General features: G+C 33.8%; 1 protein-coding gene across 5 annotated transcripts in view; it reads left to right on the top strand.

The window, feature by feature from the left end:
- LOC138327767 (uncharacterized) overlaps positions 1 to 20,301 on the top strand; it is a 77,803-nt gene that overhangs the window by 48,781 nt on the left and 8,721 nt on the right. Inside the window, exon 1 of one of the 5 annotated variants that reach the window (XM_069274146.1) lies at positions 15,186 to 15,356. The exons of 2 other annotated variants lie outside the window; for them this stretch is intronic. The gene's annotated coding sequence lies outside the window, so the exon portion shown is untranslated. 2 more of the 5 variants (XM_069274164.1, XM_069274156.1) reach the window with 2 other exon arrangements.

Genomic DNA, 20,301 nt, shown 5'->3' with positions numbered 1-20,301 from the left:
ATTGTCGAAATAATTGGATCGACGTCAGCAAGGTGTGTCATTCCAAAATTTGACAAAGTTTTCTCAGAGTATGGAATACCAGAGTGTTTGAAAACCGACAATGGACCGCCTTTTCAAAGTGATGAATTTAAAACATATGCACAGAACACTGGTTTTTACCATCATCGTATAACACCACTATGGCCAAGGGCAAACGGTGAAGCTGAACGTTTTTATGCGCACAATAGGAAAGGCGATCAAAGCTGCACGAACTGAAGGACGCAAACTGGAAGCAGGAGATGTACAAATTTCTCCGAAATTACCGCGCTACGCCGCATTCTTCAACAGGGATTTCTCCCGCACAGGCACTGTTCGGAAGAAAGATGCGAACTAAGCTTCCAGAGCTAACGACAAAGCTACCAAAGGCTTTAGACATTCGTCTTCATGATGAACAATCAAAACAAAAGATGAAACTGTATGCTGATCAAAGAGCAAGTCACTCAAAGATAGAACCCGGAGACCACGTACTAGTGAAAACAAAGCGAGAAAACAAATTTTCTACACCATATGATCCTACTCCATATGAGGTAGTAAACAAAAAGGGTACACAAATCACTGCACGGAGAGGTACTGGTAATGAACATAAGATCACAAGGAATTCGTCTTTCTTTAAGAAAATTGAAGGAGGAAGAGGAGTTATTGCTGTTCCGGAGGATTTGGATACAAATCAGAACATGGATGAAATGTTTGAGAACAACAGACTTGATGATGAACATGCTGAGCAGGCTGAAGATGTAAAATCTAAGACACAAATTGACATTCCCAGGCGTTCCCAAAGACGTAGATTTCAGCCGCAGCACCTGAAAGACTTTATTACTAATTGATAATGTTTTGTAGTATAAAGGGACCAGGTAAATACTCCAGCACGAGGCAGAATAATCCTCGGTATTTACCTATAGGCGGTGTAGAATACCTAAGCCTATTAGATTAGAATTTAGAGTTAGTTTTTGCAGTTTAGTTTTATTTATGTGTTTTGCTACAATTCGGTGTTTAAAGTGTTAGAGACTGAGTTCAAGTGACATTTACCTGTTATAGTGATCTATATAGTTTCAGTAGTTATATTTCAGTACATGTATATTTAAGTTCAAGATAATTTGAGAACTTTCAAGTGACATTTCAAGTGAAATTTCTAGTCATAATTCGTAAAGTCAATTAATGTCCATCCTGTTCGTTATAGTTTCTAATATAGAAAAAGGAGGGATGTAATGTCCGTATCCGGATTACCCGGCACCGGATCCTCAGATATAACTATTATATGTTACATCCGGGCATGTATCGCGGCTTCCTGTGAATACAGTAATGGACGACAGCATGGTTCGTTGGTCTCATTTATAAACAACAGTAAGAACATCACACTATCTAAAATTTAAACATCATTATAGGAATGCCTGTGCTGTCGAAATACTAAAGAGTCTTGATTCTCAACACAAGGAGTAATTTCATGCGTTGTGGTTGATGTGATTGCATTTATGCCGATGTCTACGAATCAACATATAAAACAGAAAATATGTAATAATATGTATTATTGAAGTTTTCTATTACATTTATGTTGAATTTGATTACATTTATTTGTTATTTATCTGTCCAATTTTACAATGCTGCATGTAGTGTCACTCTCTACATTTCATTGTACATTAGTTTACCTGGAACTGTAGATTAGTTGAAACTAATCTACAGCTACAGGTAAACTAATGTACAGTGAAAGGTGCACTAATCTACAGACAGAACTTGAACAATAGTCTAAATAAAGTACTGGGAACAACAGAAGATGACATCATAGCCATGTTTAAATTATAATGATAGCTTACTGTTTATGAGGTAAATAGATAATTGAAAAATTCTTACCTCTACCCTTTTATCTAGACATAACTATAGAAGTTTTCCGAATCGGAAGTAGAACAGTTACTAGTAGTTGGTCAGTTGGTAGCACATTATGACCAGTTGGTGCTGTCCTATTAGAAGTGTCTGACGGTAGTGTCAGTCAGATAGCGCTACGACCTGGACAATTAATTCATTTTTAACACAGAAATACCATTGGAATATCCTTCTTATGCATTTTTTTCATCAACAAATTAGCATGACTCATTAATTAGCCTTCCTTACCTATCATGAAATTAAGAAAAATAAAACAATTTTATTTTTTAATGTTACTTTCTAGTTACAAGTATTTTGGAATGGATTGTTTAACAGAAATGATATTTTGCACTGCAATAATTTCATTCAATGAACATGACCTAAACTTTCTTTATTGTTTCAACATACGGTACCGTAAAAGTCGGTTATTTTCAAGGGTCATTGAAAGGTCCAAAAACTAGCTTAGTGAAACAATAAAAAAAGTTGTAAACTATACAACTTGAGCCTATTCACGATTTTCTATTTATTAATGAAAAGCGCGATAATGTTGACCTGCAAATTAAACAGATCACAGAAAACGATTTACTTGAATGAGATAAGTAGTTTATAGACATTAGATCCGATGATATTTTAATCTTTGCTGTGTTCCACAGTTCATCTTGAAACAAAATGTGCTTAAACAATCTTGATTCAAAAACTACAGGAAATAGACAAATGATGACGTATGCAATTCATTATCAATAGTGATTTTAACAGCGGTTAGCACCCCTTTCAGCTATAGTTAGATATTATTGTGTAAACATTCGATACCTGTTATAAACCAGTAACACGGCCTTATTAAACGTGATAAATAATATCATATTGATATTATTCCAGTCGTCGGAAACTACATCTGTATGTGAAAGCGTTGGTGATGTAAAAGAGGTATCTGGCACTCTATAAGTTTTGTTTTGTTCCTGTATATCAGGATAGTGACTAGAGGTCCACGTGGTTAGAGATTCAAGGTCAAGTGCAAGTTTCTTTATTTAGTGGTTCACATAAGGACATTACAACATGCTGACCATTAGTCGGTGTTTTTCTCCGTTGAACTCTTTCTTCTCTTCGTCATCAGATTTGGTATACTTTAAAATGATAATTCCTAATCATTAAATGGGTCAAATTTTTGAACTATTTAAAAATAAAATTAAACGCGCTGTGTGCGTAATTCTCAAATACCATGCTTTTCATTATGACCTTTTATGCATTTTACGTTTGAACGTTAGGCTAATAACGTAATGATAAATAATATGTATATTCAAAATAGATGCAGTTGCAAAACCAAATGATGATATATTCTGTTGTCAAAATTGTCAAAAGTTTATTTTATCACTGTATTTTCTTTGATTTCATATTCGGTACTTAAACATGTACATATGCCCTCTTTCTTTAAAGTTGATGGGTTATAAATCGCCGCCATTCGACTATAAACATCAGATAGTTTGGGATAACCACGCTTCCACGTAGATAAGTACACTGGTTTATTAGGTACCCACCTACAATTTACACATCACATCATATTCTCGTTGAGGTATCTAATCAGTCACGTACACTGCAAATATACATAATTTATTATCTATCTGTAACACAATATATTCATTGACCTTTATTGGAAAATAACTCATTGTTTGGTAAGTTCGTTTATCGAACACTTTTTTTTTTGCTATCTTAGGAGAAAAAATAGCGAAATTGATTGAGTTTCCAATGGAAGACTCCACAACCTATATCTAATACTTTGCAAACTCGCTTTGATGTCCAAAATAGATGGACCCTCTGTCATTATTGTACAGTAAATGTACATATTTCAGATATCACAGTTTAAATCATAAAAACCGATTCTAAAACATCTCTTTCGTCTGATTTGATCGTACTTTATTGACTTCTCGAATCATATCTGTAATGTCGATATGACATTTGATAGACCAATAAAAAGGAATAAAACAATTCAAGACATAGTACAATTATATCATCTTTATGGGAAAACCATGCTAATTTTGATGTTTTTGTCACCGATGCCTTCACATTAATCAAGCACATCATGCGATATTTAACTACCTTATGTAAGCGGATGAATACTAAATCACCAAGAATATTGCAAAAAGATTGCTTACGATTGACACTGCATAATTAGTAATAAATATTATGACATGTTAAAAGTAATAACAACTTGAAAAAAAACGAAATTCATATTATTATGATTTACCGCGCATATACAAAGTTAGTACAAAGTTTTAAAACATTTCTTAACCACCAAGATAAGTAATAATTGTCTAAATAGCCTGAATAATTAAAACCTATTGAAACTAGCAAAAGAAAACGAATATTTTAATGTTTAACGACAACAACCTAAAGACTTTGAAGTTCATGTCGACATGAACTATTTTCTTTCAACATTTACCAGTATACTACATTTGTCAAAGTTACAGGTAAGGCACTTCGTACTGGCGTTTTAGTATTTAGCCGTTAGGACACGCTGTTCCTAGCTCGGGTTGTACAATGTTTACTCTCATCTTGACACATCCTTAAGAATCGGTCTAACGTGTTATACACACGTTAAAAATCGCTGTTCAATTGACACAACACTTAAAATAACACCCTTCGAATGGTTTTAAAATATATCGTATATCCTCTTCATTTTAGCGCTAATAACACGTTACTTTAATTTATCTGAAGGCCAGTGTTTGATGTCGACTAAGGTAAATAGAGATAACTACTTATTCTACTTAAACCTATTCCTCTCTTAGATGTTACCTTAGTATTTACAGTAATGGAGTAACATTAGTAAGTGTTAACGCCTAAACATTCCGTATATTATTAGATGTTAGTAATTGGCTAGATAACCTATAGCTTCGTAGCCGAGGCTTCAACCACAGGGATCTGAGAATTAGTAGCAGTTTATATAATCATGGACCCACCAGAGTGCCCAAAGACCATTTAAGACGTTTTAGGGGTCTAGATAAAAAAAACCATCGGTAAAAAGCATACTCTACTTAGGACTATACACGTGAAGGGTGGACAGCTCCCGACACAAAACTTCTAACTCACCTAACATTAGCGGCTAAAAATCACATTTCTTGCACGTCTTCACAAAAACGGTTACTACAGTTGGAAAGAACGATCATTTTGCTTTCGTAACATCCTACACAACTATACAAGGTACCATCACTAAGACGATAGCACCCTGTTTCAACAATGGGGCAAAAGTTCCACTACAAGGAGAAACAACACCACAGCCTCCCACAACATACAAAGCGTCCTTAAATAAACACGGTTGTAAAAAGGATGTCAAACCTGTCTATAAAGACCAATCAATGTACAAGGGAAAAGTGGTCTTTATAGCCAAGTCAAAAGGATGTCAAACCTGTCTATAAAGACCAATCAATGTACAAGGGAAAAGTGGTCTTTATAGCCAAGTCAAAAGGATGTCAAACCTGTCTATAAAGACCAATCAAGGCACAAGAGAAAAGTGGTCTTTATAGCCATGTCAAAAGGATGTCAAACCTGTCTATAAAGACCAATCAAGGTACAAGGGAAAAGTGGTCTTTATAGCCATTGTCAAAAGGATGTCAAACCTGTCTATAAAGACCAATCAAGGTACAAGGGAAAAGTGGTCTTTAAGTCAAGTCAAAAGGACGTCAAACCTGTCTATAAAGACCAATCAAGGTACAAGGGAAAAACGGTCTTTAAGTCAAGTCAAAAGGATGTCAAACCTGTCTATAAAGACCAATCAAGGTACAAGGGAAAAGTGGTCTTTATAGCCAAGTCAAAAGGATGTCAAACCTGTCTATAAAGACCAATCAAGGCACAAGGGAAAAGTGGTCTTTATCGCCAAGTCGGCATCTTGTCTAGTTGTAAAGAAAACGGTAATAAAAATAAGAGTTATAGATAGCCATATGAGATCCTAAGCAGCTGGTCCTTATGCAGAGGTGGTCGGTAAGGCAGATTTCACTGTACTAGTGCTATTTAAATGCTCAAACACCTTATTTTACCTTATAATAAAAGAAGTAAACTGACTCCATTGAAGAAACGTGTCTATATTTAACTATTATTGATAATCTAAAAAAAAACGCGTAAACCGGTAACAATGATAATTTCTCCAAATACTGATATGCATTACAAAAGGACAGACACTAATATGGAAATGGCAAATGAACTGAAAATGGCCCGCGGTACAAAGTCGTAACAAACATCATTAATGTTTGTGAAGAGTAAACAGACTTGCGACACAATATGCAATAGAGCATTCTGAGGGTTAATTTACAACCCGATTTTAGTAGCCCCTCAAAACGCAGTATGCCTCACAACCATCCACAAGTGATTCCAACGTAGGAAAGGTTACCAATAACAGACATTCACTGAGACCTATTCCGTTTAAATTCTACTTAGCAATGACGCTATCCACTTGAGGTTTTTCATAAGGTGGATTTGCTGAAAATTATGGCGATATTTTGTCCCAGATTGAAAGTAAAGGTTGGCCTAATGCCCGTTCGGTCGTTCACAGGCTTCCTGCTTAAGCTTTATAGGGCCTAAAGTGTTAGCAGTTTGAATTATTGCTTTAAATCGATGTAGCTATCATTTTTGTGAGTTTAAATTCTATAACAAGCTGTTAGAGCATGCAGGTTTTTTCCGTGTGGATAGCTAAAATTTAGATTTTGAAAATCAGGGAGATGTTGGAACTCAATTACATGGGGTCTAGAGGAAGAACCCATTTTACCAGGTATGATGATTTTAGTGGATATTTAGCAGTACATTAACAGTCTGGATATGGCAATTGCATTTGTTGTTGAATTATGGATGACAGGAAAATATGCAACAAGTCATGCAGCTAAATGACCAATTTCCGTCTAAAAATTTCGACTTTTGATGGTTGCTAGTGTTATAGAATCAAGAATTAAGTTGAATTCATTGATCATCGTTTTTTTTCTACAAATATATCCTCAAGTATCAAAAACATATTAAAGGGCCACTATCTTTCCGAAACGGCTTTTAATTTTTAAAAATGGGAATGAAAAACGAGATCGATAATTTTGTAGAGTCGCAAAAGTTATTAACTTACCGTTGATACTTCACGTATCATCACCTTCTGAATAATTTGATTGAAATAAATAAAATGTTAATTTTCATAAGGCTGGTCGTTTTATGTTTCCCGCCGTCGTCCTAAGTACCGCGCTGTAATTGACTATCACTGCGCCAGACGGCAAAACAGGGAAATGAATCTCCACTGTTATCGTACATTAGACAGGAAATCTTGCATATGTTTGGTGTTGTAACCTTATCTTAGGCCATCGGTATATATTTTCTGATGTTATTAATGGTTTTTTAAGAAACCTTTATGTTTTGTTCCGGAAAGGTAGTGGGCATTTGATAGACAAGTGTCTATATATATGAGAACGATAATATATTTTATTGTTATATCCGTTGTCTTCATTTCGAACCTATGGAGATATTCACGTAGAAAATACTATCGACATAATAACACCTTGAAAAGGGGTAAACTGTGAATCATTTTTGCAGGAATCCTTAGGACGAATTTGTCAGACTCCCTCTGACAATAAAGGACTATCTCAGATGAGAATCTGATGGTGACAACCGAATACATGTATACTGCTAAAATATCACTTATCTAATTTAAGTGACCACCATACATCAAACGGGGGATCGATTGTTTGTTTCTTTCCCTTTTTTCATTCATATTCAATTTGTTACATTAGATGTTTTGTTTTCCTTATGCTTTCAGATGTTGTGAAAGATACTTTATTATTCAGTTAATGATACTTTATTTGATTTCTTCCGCTATTGTTAATGATACAATAAATTTATATTTACACTGATATTGTTATTATCAAATTATATCATTTTGTTTTTGAATTGATTAACATTTTGATGGACTAACAATTCAAGGTTTCGGTATGGTGTTTGCTTACCATTACCTTAAACCTTAAACCTTTAACCTTACATGTCGCTGGTAAGTCTAGGAGGACGTATCAACAATATTAGTATGCAATCTCTACGAGTTGATGTTCGTCACACCGTTATAAGAATAGGAAATGATATATTCTGTTTTCTTATAATTTATAGACCTTATTATTTCCTAACTAACTTCTTTCTTTCTTTCTTTTCTTCTTTCTTTCTTTCTTTCTTTCTTTCTTTCTTTCTTTCTTTCTTTCTTTCTTTGTTTTCTTTTCTTTCTTTCTTTCTTTCGTTCATATAATAATCGATTATTTCCTGAATCCTGTTTTCATAAATAATTTATACGCTTTTGCATTTCCTGGTTAACGTTTTTCCCAATGGCAGTACATCAACAAACATCCTGTTTTAGATGCGGCATTTGCCATCTGTCCATGATTTTTTATGCTTTAAATTGTCATTTAATATAAATCGTATACAATTGAACAATAAATCTAAACACTTTGTCTTCTTATAATTTACATTTTCTAAATACTGTTTTCTTATAATTTATAGACCTTATTATTTCCTAGCTAACTTCTTTCTTTCTTTCTTTTCTTCTTTCCTTTCTTTCTTTCTTTCTTTCTTTCTTTTCTTCTTTCCTTTCTTTCTTTCTTTCTTTCTTTCTTTTCTTTCTTTCTTTCTTTCTTTCTTTCGTTCATATAATAATCGATTATTTCCTGAATCCTGTTTTCATAAATAATTTATACGCTTTTGCATTTCCTGGTTAACGTTTTTCCCAATGGCAGTACATCAACAAACATCCTGTTTTAGATGCGGCATTTGCCATCTGTCCATGATTTTTTATGCTTTAAATTGTCATTTAATATAAATCGTATACAATTGAACAATAAATCTAAACATGTGTTTAATTAACATGACACCATCAGAATATGTTGAGTCACATAGATCATAAAAATCTACATGCAATTGAAATGGGTGATAACATTGTAAAGTACAACGTAATCACTTCCCTATCTGATTAAAATTATACCTGTTTGATCAATGCACCGTTCGATATGGTTTTCTATGCTGTTAACCACATCGATTAATTAAATGTACATACTTTTACCGAAACTTCTTTTACATTTGATAATCATTATTTATTTTATTTTATTATGTAACTCTAAAACGTGATTGATAATGTTATAGAGTCCGAAATGTTATTGGCTTACCGTGAACGCTACACTAATTATAAATCCCTGAACTGTTTTAAATTGATAAGTTTATGTTCATTTTCATTATGCCGATCATCTTACGTTTCCCGCCGTCGTCCTAACCACGTATATACCACGTAATAGTTGATTATTACCACGCTACGCGGGAATCGTCATTGTTGGCATAGAGTTACACAGGGAATCTGACAAAAATGTTGATAAACTTTTTTAATTTTTGTTTAAGAAACGTAATGGGCAGCCTTGAAAACTAGTGAAATGAGTTCTTCCTGGACAGGTAATTAGGTTTCTGACGTAACATCTTTCTATATTGTAGTCCGTAGCTGATCATTGTACAGACCGTTGATACCCAACACCTCTGGTAACAAGGTAACACCTATGCCTCAGTCTTCCATGAGGAGCATAGTATTTCTTGCCACCAGATACTATAGAAAAAACATCAATGCATATGTAATTGTTAATTACAAACCTGTATGAGGGATAAATACTATCGACTTTTAATTCGACTGGACTCCTGTTCTCCCCAATTCTATTTCGTACGTACTTTCGCTCGATTTGACGTACCCGTTAACATCAGTTTCTTAGATTAATGAACATTAATTTATTTATACAGGAATTTACTTTACTTTATATACATGCCATGAAATTCTATACTGCACACGTAATTGCTGAAACACCTGTATGCGTACAGGGAACGTTAACTGACTGATATTTAAAGGAAACTAGCAGTCCTTTTATCGCTAGTCCTGTATATCTAAACAACACATTGGTTACAGACAATGAAACAAAGTCTCTTTTGTATCCGATTGCAGCCGGCATTGTCCCTCTGGAGCATAAAACATAAGTTCTAGATCATTGGACGGGAAGTCTGTTTAAATGAACTCTATGAATTTTTAATGTTTCTGTTCTAAGAGTAGGTTCATGATATTGTTAGTACCGTTAGAGTGTCCGCTGTCAACTCTCCTGGTTGGTAGGGCTGTGTTTGTCATGGAAATGGTCTTGGATTCCTGGATATATAGACTCTAGTCGTTGGTGTTGCTGAGGTGATAGCAGCTGTTTGGTATTGTATAAAACAATATTTTATGTCAGCATGTCGGATAAGAACAGGAAGTCTGAAGGTAAGTTCGTGCATACATGTAAGTGCAATGACAAATGCTTCATAACACGAAACAAGTGTTCTGATTCATGAAAGTTCGTCATACAATGGGAGGTAAAATATTGTTTTATAGTAAATGTTTATAACCATGGTAAAACGAATTGTTCCACTCAATTCTCCTGACATCGCTGGGCATGATGTTTCCTTTAATGTTTAAGAGCGGGCATTGATTTTCATAATTTGTCGAATATTCACTTAGCAAATGGCTAGAAATGAGAAAAAATATTTTGTCGCAAATCAGTCTAAATAATCTTCTAAATTTGCAAGCAATAACTTTTTAGATGGTTCTTAATCTAGTATAGCCTAAACGTAATTGAAAAGGTCCGTTTGCATCATCAGCGAGTTTTGAGAAAGCGTATCAATACCGCTATGCAGGAGATTTACAATTTTTCAACAAATTTTATTGCTAAAAAACAAACGGATTTGGCATCAGGCGAAGCCTATTTTAACCATCCCATTTCTAACAATATCTTTCACTTTATAATATTTTTTAAGACTGGTGTACCATTTACATTACGTATATATGTTTGCTTGCTTGTACATATCGAAATATGGTGTTGTTTGCAGTTTTGAAATATGTTCATTCATCTTCTTTAGTACAACAGTTTTTGATAAGGTTAATTCTGTTACCCATTCAAAAATTGTTACGACTCATTTAGGATGCATTTATTGACTTTACCGTCGTATTCGTGCATTGCAATCACATACTTATCAAAGAAAGATAACTCCCACAAATATACGACGATTGGATTTGTGAACTTTTCTTTACACTTCAGCATTGGTAATTGTGGTGGTTTTGCTCCTTATATATTATAGTATTAATAAGTATTTAGAAACGTTAGTTTTTAGTATATTTTTTTGTTAAGCGTCATTATTCTGTGTACTTGTTCGAACATTGGTACGCACTGGACGGGATTTTAAAATCTTCCATGACAATATTTTAATATTTTCAATGAAAATATATTATGAACATTTCGCGATTTCTCTTTATGCTTATGAGCGAATAGAATTTTTCTTTCGTTCATTGTTCATTTCTAACAGTAATACGCTGTAAAAGTGAATCTTTCTTATCAATCTTTCCATTGTATTCCTGGATAGTTAAATTCGCAAAAATTAACTTGACTGCGAATACAGCGAAAATTAACCCTCGCGCATAAAATCAGTTATACAGTATTTAAAATGAAAAATATAATTCAATATTTCATATAAATTTCAGGGAGTTGATAATAGAATATTTATTTTTTTAGTTTAGATTTATCAAAATCATTCAATCCTAGTAAGTATTCTTATTTACCTTTGACAGCCTATGGTTAGTATGAATGGGATTTCTTTAATGTAGTACTATAAAGTAGACACAACTTGTTCTCTGTATCATAATGAGGCGTATCATCCATAATCGCAGCATCCAAATCGCGCACGTACTCAACTCACACACACTCGCCTCACACACGCAGTCACCTCACACATGCTCTCACTTCACACACGCACTCACCTCACACACACACTCTCACACACATACACACACACAAACACACACACACAAACACACACACACACATGCTCTCATCTCACACACGCACACATCTCACACACACTCACCTCACACGTGCTCTCACCTAACACACGCACTCACTTCACACACGCACTCACCTCACACACACATAACCACCTCATACATGCTCTTACCTCACACACTCACTCACCTCACTCACCTGACACACGCACTCACCTCACACGCACTCACAAGCAATACATAACACGCATTATTTAACATTTCTGTCCATAAGCCTTTTGTGACGAATATGATGGCTACCATGAAAGTTTTTTCCTATTAGTATAATCAATACATTCATGATCTATCGATTTGTACCTGAAGTGGTATCTCTATGGATCGTTTAGTAAATTTAACTTTGGAGGATATGACGTTATAACATAGTATGTTTAATAGTTCACCTGAACAGTGTATAATTTACATGATGTTGATAACCGACGCTCATTTTCCTAATGATTCACCTGAATAACGTCTCTTGTTGTATGTTGTGGACATAGTTTTGTGTGAAGACAATGCCTTATCAGCATATTGTTATACTTTGTTTATCGCCACTTTGTATTTCAAATGAGACCTCACTAAACCATATTGATTGGGGTTCATGTAATACACCATTAAAAGTGGTCAGTATTTCAGGTTGCAGACTGAAGCTCCGCGTTGATACGTTGATATTGATAGTTAAAAGATGTAACAAAAGAGTTACACCAGATATAAGTACACTATGTATATTTAAATCTTAAACTACATCGTTGAGTTGTTTGACGGTTTTTGGTATTGAATTGTGAGAGAGCCTTAAGTATTTGTAAACCGTATCATTATGCGCGTTGATTAAAAGTAGGCTACATCGAACCCCTACTCCTAAACTAACATGCGTCTAACAAATGTTATCCCACATAATTGTACAAACGACAGGATCATTTCCGCTGGGAGAAAATTAATGAAGTATTCAATCAAATTTAGTTTAAATTGAGTTTGAAGCTCTCACTGCAATGATGAAATATCGCGACTAAAAATTAAATTAACGTTGTTCTGGTGCAAAATTCCTAAACACAATTATTGATAAAATACATACGTTTGCTGTAACGAGACTTTAGAAAGTACCTGTAAGCTTTCCACAATTATAATATTTTAGTGGACTTTATATTTCTATTGCCACGCGAGATTCTTTGATCAACCGACTATGGAACCTTAGATGTTTCAAAGACATGGAAATCCTCATCTGATGTAAAACTAACGTCCTCTGATTATTTCCTGTTGATGCTTTGATGTCGTACTTTCGTAGAAATGTCTAGATTTACATGAGAATCAGTGATTATGTCCACAGGAATGATTACCTACAGTAATAAACATGTATCCTCATCACCTCTCAACACAATATTACTTCCACTTAGTCCAGAGTCGCTAGTTCAATAACCCCGATTGTTACACAAATCGACCCCCTTACACCGGACGTTGTATACGACGAAAACGAATAAGAATTGCAAATAAGCAATCTTGAAACAGCGAAAGCAAGATATACAGGGAAAAGAACTTTAACAAGACAATATAGCTTTCAAACACTCAAAACACTTTTTATCGCGTCCAGCATACTCTAACAGGTTATCGAATCTATCAGTGCACAAAAGGAAATGATACTTATGAATAATTTATGATTCAAACTTGATTGGCCAAAGGCAAGTTTAAACAGAATGCAAGGTACATGTTCCTACACTGATCTTCATGAGAATAGAACCTGGCATTTCTTGGGAGTGAGAGTTATCTTCCTCATTGACCAATGACACCAGTCATACAAATATAACAGATTCAAATCAACGAATGGATACAAAAACATCCAAAGGAACACTTACATTAGAAAGCAGTAACAAGTTAAAATGCCTTTGTAACACTGCCAACGCTTTTGGGTAAAAATACACTCCATTTACAATCCGAGAATGCAGAAGTTATGTTTGGAATTAAGACTCTATGGGGTTATATTTTTTACAACCTAATTTTGTGGGGATGATAACTAAGAGGAGGTGACGTTGTACAAATGCAATAATTTCATAGATATGATATTTTTGCTGGAGTTATATTTTCGTATAAATGATATTTTTGTTTAAGTGATATTTTCGTGGGAATGATATATAAAAGATAATAATGCAGTACAATATAACATTATCGTAAATACCTTCAACTGATATTGCCAAATAATGGAGATTACTTTTTAATATTTGAGTTATCGCCCTTGTGCACTTTGTCCAATAGTAAACTATACAAGAATAGGTTGTCGTTGTTGACAATGAAATTGCCTTGCATTCCATCCATAGATTATTTTCTATGCACTTTGAATTGTTCTGTAATAATTGTCGTTTTACTGAAGAATAAAAATGTCTGGTTTCACCACTGTGACATGTTTACTTTATGATAAAGATAATAATTTTTGTTAATATCTATTATCTAATAGAGTTAAACTATTCTGCAACATTTACTATGATCGAAGGAGTTTCTATCCATAGTTTTGATTTCCGACTTAAAAGGACACAGTATATGGTTCATCGCAGGTACATCATGATATTGGGATGGTTTTTAAATAAATCGGATGTTATTTGTGTCAGTGTAATAATGAGGATGAACGCTATACACATGTCTGTGGCAAGCAATATTAATAGACAAGCGATATCCAATAATATCAAATGGAAATAATATACTTTAGACACCAATACAGTATTGTATGACGCTCTAAGTAAATGTAACGCCAGTGTAAATAGATAGTAATGTATAGGCATGAATAGATGATTACCTATCAAATGTCTTACATCAAAGAACAAGACAGGAACCTATTTAAATGTTACTACACCGTAATGTTAGAGGCCGTACTTTTCTGTAATATTACTTATGCAGCGAAACATTGCATTATGAGTACGCATATGTCCATACTTTCTTTCTTCTGTAATGACTGAAAACTTCATAAAACAAATATTTGCTCTGAGCATGGAAAACGAAAATTAATGTAGTCGAAAGGCAATTAATTAGATAACATTTTCTTTTATTTAAAGTGACTTATTAAAGGACTTGACTGCCTATTTTGTACAATATTTTGGTTTATTATGCAAAGAAAAACACCGATTAGTTCCGAAGTGATTCCTTATTGAAGCCCCATAAGCAAAAGACATATGTAATGATTTGAATTTTGACATAATGTGATTTCAAAGGTTTTTTCTATTAAGATGATTTTAGATAACATAAATCATGATACTCTCTGTCCCTGAAAACACTTGTAAAAGAGACACATTTTTTTCTGTTATCTTATCAATATGGTGATCATTATTTATAATATTAACCGTGACATTATTCCACTAATTGTATTTCAGCCAATCCTAATCATTCTAAAACTTCATCCCTGTTTTTGTTACGTGCAATCTTATTGGTTGTCTACATAAGCGTGATTTGTGATGTCAGAGAAATACACAAGTGGCATGTCGTCTGCGTCTCGGAATTTACAGATAAAACCTAGGAAAACTATTGATTTAAAACGTCGCTTGGATTGTTTTGATTATGTAAATATATCAAACAAGAGCTGCAGAATGTAATGCGAACTAGGATATGTATTACGACAGATAAGGTAAAGTAAATCTTAATATATACATCAATATTCTTTATATTGAGGGTAAAATGGTTTCAATCAATCTTTTATTAATTGATATATTATGATAATAGTTCTATGAAAATATCTAAGATGTGATTATTTGAAAATGTTGTGGATTTTAATAATGTCTTCTTTCTAGACATGATATTAAGATGTTACGTCATCGATGTAAAACCATTGAAATAATAATTTAAAGTTTAGTTCCAAGACTCAGCAACAGAAATGTCAATAAATCCCACGAAACTGACATTTTAGTATATCCGTCACAGTTGATGATAAAATGGATCATGCTTTATAGAATTAGTTTAGTTATAATACTCTTCATTTTGAAACAGTTACCCTTTTATAACGAGTACAGTACGGGACCACGGCCGCAGGAGGATATTTGTATATATTTACCCATGAAATGATTTATATTTAGTATTTTTCCTGTTAAATTTGTATTATTTCATCAAATTTGCCTGAATAATTAAGAAAAATGTCCTTATCATAGTGCGCGGTTCTATACCTATGTATTTAACCCTATGTACTATATCAACAGATAACCATCTAAACGTAAAGACTGCCAGCATTGACGCACGCTAACAGACAATGCGCTCTTTAATGAACCTGTAAATTGCTGATATACGTATTCAAAATTGTAACATAAATGTTCTTCTGATCTGGAAAAAATCACATGTGAAGATTATCCTTCAAATCTCGAAGCTATTAACTGTTTGAATGGTAGTTTGAAAACAGTCTGCTATTTGTTTATATTGAATAATAATTTAAGATTTATACTAAAACTACAGTCAGTTGCAGATAGCTGTTGATTAAACCCCGGTCTGATGTGGGAACGTCACCAATTAAATGATAAAATCATTGTACATGCGACCTAGACTACACAGCTAAGACCTTTTCTCATTGATTTACACTATAAATCCTTACAAACGTTCTAAAGATAGTTATACTAAACTATGTATTTTCATGTATGTTATTCTGTTATACACAATCTAATGTGGGAAAACTTGTGCAATGAAAAAAGATATCGATTTAAAACGTGCAATCCATAACTGGTCTTCATTTCGTAATTAAAACGAAGAGTTTTAGATGAAATGGCAAAATGACGGTATTTAAACACAACTTTTTAATTTTAGGGTTTATTCATTGTTAAATAGTCTGGTGAGGATCGTCTTAGACCAGTTCTAATTACCTGTATAAACAATTCCTATTGTTATGATAAATCGCCCACAGTTCATCAGACATGAAATTAGTCTTGTTACATCTAGAAACTCGGACAAGCCATGATACTTTATTGAATTCTATTGTTGTCACCGAGGATTGGCATTATTGTTATTTAAAGCTGACACATTCATACTTAGTCCATGCAAGTAAAACTGCCACCTAATATAGCCCATTTAAAAATGGATCGTTAAATATTTTAGTATCAGCGGAAGAAGTCTATTTAAATGTCCGACAATGCCTTGTTATTTAAAATATACATTTCACCGGTAATAATAAACATGTTTATGCTTCTGACATTTCTTATAACAACAATAACTATATAAGAAATATCACTGGGCGCATTGTCTATGTTTGTCCATGTAATATTCTACTAGAGCGAACTTACATTCATACATATGTTAATTAGTATGTATAAAACTGAATGATATATATATTTACTATTCTATTACACCTGTTCTGTGATGTAAAACAGGCGTACTTAATCTGTGTATAATATTGGTTCGGCTCCCTCTGCCAGTCTCGTGTCACATTGTTCGGCCGACTTAGGCGCTCGCTACCCGTTCTTTACTCAATGAAGTGCTATTGGATGTGAAAGGATAAGATCTATACTCTCACACATGAAGGTCTGTACCTATGGATTTGGTTTCTATATCTGTTGGTGTTTTATTTGACCTACCTCAACATTTCTTCAACCTTCGATAGACTACCACACGGTGTAGCTGGTACGAGTCGGGTCTGTCGATTGATATCATTTTCTCTCACCTTTCGTTCCTTCTACAGTCGTCGGGTACATAACCTGGTTGTGTCTAGGGAAGTAATTTTCACTTTCCTGTCTTGTGGTACATGATATTACAGTGCCTCTTTGTCGCTGTCATGGAAAGATAGTATAATCAGAAACAAATATTCTTGGAAGTTTCTTGTGATGTTAGATTCACTTCAGTTGTGACACTAAAGGTAAGTAAAAGTCACATGATACCATATATCTTTTTTGTTTCATGACATTGATATACACGAGAACTCGATGAAATGGTTTCCAGTAATACCAAAGAACTTATCTTATGTCGTCAAATTGGTATACATGTAAACAAGAATTCGTTGAAATGGCTTCAAGGAATACCAAAGAACAATGAAATTTAGTTAGTTTATCTGCTTGACGTGCTGCAAATAAGTTACATTTATGATGAATATTATTTAAAGTATAAGTACAATTTTTCTAAACAAAAGGCCGACAGGTCATTTCAGAGTCATTTCAGAGTCCAGTACGATGGCTTTCTTATCGTAGGGACGGAATTTATTTTTGTGATATGCGTGTCCATATGACCAAATGCTCACTAAGGAACTCTGTTGTCTGTATGTGCGGAATTCATCATGTCGTGGCAGTTTCGAATAATATGTAATGAAAGACATTTTACGAGGACCTGGGTACTTGGGGAATATTCTTATGGTCCTTTGCAATAGTTTTCTGGACAACCGTTTGATCTAATTCAAGTCCAAGCTTAATCACATTTTTTTGGACTGTGTAGTCCTCTCTGATTGCATTCACCACCTGCAATAAATGATTATGTACTACATAAGTACCTATGTATGTATGTACAATTTATCATTCGGGTTCGTATAATGTCTCATGAATTGTAAATTGCACGCCGTAGTTCTTTGAATTAGAATTTCTTCCTGCTACGTTGACTTTGATTGTTCCGATTGCCCCTTGTTACCCTCCGTTCTCAATGTCCAAACTACACCCCATTGTCCTATTGCAGTTTTTAGTTCAAGATGCTTCTATTTAGTCACATGGTTCCAGTTGACCGTCTTTGCACTGATTATTCAACAACCCCTTTCACTATTGTATCATAGTATGTTATTGTGAATTTACTTTCATGGTTCCAGTTGCCTTCCGAAATCCTTTATTTTCAATGTTCAAAGTGTTGTCTTTTTTCTATTACCGTCTTGTGCCCTGTCTACTCTCCATATTCTAGTTACCCTACCTTATCCTCCTTTCTCAATATGCATTATGCTCAATCTTCTCCCCATTGTCCTTTGACAGTCCTTTCTCCCATTGGTTCTAAGAGTTCTAGTTGCCATTTAGTACCCTCCTTTGGTCATATAACAAACTTTTGTTCCATATATAATCATTGGCCCATATGGTTCCAGTTAGTCTCTTATTTCTTTGATCACATACATCCCCATTGTCCTATCACATAATACCTTTGTTCAATAAACTCTCATTAGCTAGCCCATATTTTCAGGTTTCTCATTGCTACTCTCCATTCACAGTACTCCAATTTCCTGCTAATTCATAATCCTTCGCTTCATTTGCGTCGGAAATGAGAAATATATATATATATATATAGCATATTTTGCCTGTCCAAAACATAATCCAATCAATGTATTAGCAATACAAGTATCCGATGTGGTAGAATGATATACAATGAGTCCATGTAAATCAATCATATGTTTCTTTACCTGATTTACCACTGCTCAGCATGGCGTTATATTTAATAACAAGAAAGCTGTTCTGACCTGCGGGAGTGCAAGTTTGCTTTGTATGTGACGTTATTTTTCAATTCAAGAAAATGTTTCTTATTAATTGTGACATTTCATTTCATTAAAAGAAAATGGTTGTTATATTGGGTCATTATCATTCGAATAAAAAATCCCCGTATCAAGTTATTTCAGAAGAAGGTTGTTCTGCTCTCAATTTAAATAAATAACCACACCTCTTTAAAATAAAACACAACATTATTATACAGTATTGTAGACCGGCTGTAGGCATGCTGAAATTAATGCCCTTGGTATTTTCATCATAAATACATACTTATCTATCGTAATCGTGAGATCGCTTTCTATACGAGTATTTAGCATCCATTTTTAAACGTTCTTCACAGTTCTATTTTGCTATATATACTTGCTATGAAAGATAACACAGTTCTAATTTTGATATATATATATTTAAATTTTTATAAGTTTACAAATATCCCTGTGATATTCTATTCTTGGGTTGGAGCTTTGAAATTAATCTAATGAGAAATTCGATGGGAAGACTCGTATTTTTCTTTAATATTTTTATTTACTGTTCCAGCATCCACAAAAACCCAAGGTTTGTATCCTGCGTTTTCGAGTTAGACCGTGTGGTCCGGAACAGTAAACGTTTACCGTTTTGCCAAGAACACGTGCAAAAAATCCGTTACTGAAATTGTCCAAATTACTAATGAAATTGACCCATATGTCTTTATTCAGATACAGTTAAATCCGTTTTTCACCATACGACAGGAGCGTGGTAAAACAAATTTATATTAATTGTTGTTAACTGCGTTGTTGAAGAGATCATGTAGTGGGGCTTTTGATCAGGATCAGGAAAAAGCTCGAATTAAACAGGGTCTTCGAGTTATTAGAGTTCGATAACCTGCAATATATAACAAATTATTGAAATTTCTTTCAGTTGAGTGAGCTTCAAGCATTCTAAACTGATTTAAATCTAATTTTTCAAGAATGAGTAATGTTGATAAAAATTATGTCAAAGCTGTTGTATAAATCTTAGGTGTGGTTATGTCAGAATAGAAAATCACATCAAAGTTCAAGTGTGTATAAATTCAGACGTTTTACATCTATGGCATGTATTGAACACGCTAATAAAAATATATAAACATGCATTTCCCACAATGGAGAGTTGTTCAATAATGCTTCCTTACTTATAATACAT

Source organism: Argopecten irradians, chromosome 1, assembly GCF_041381155.1.
Source record: "Argopecten irradians isolate NY chromosome 1, Ai_NY, whole genome shotgun sequence".
Taxonomy (NCBI): Eukaryota; Metazoa; Mollusca; class Bivalvia; order Pectinida; family Pectinidae; genus Argopecten; species Argopecten irradians.
The sequence above is the reverse complement of the archived record's forward strand: the minus strand, read 5'-3'. Positions and strand labels throughout refer to the sequence as shown.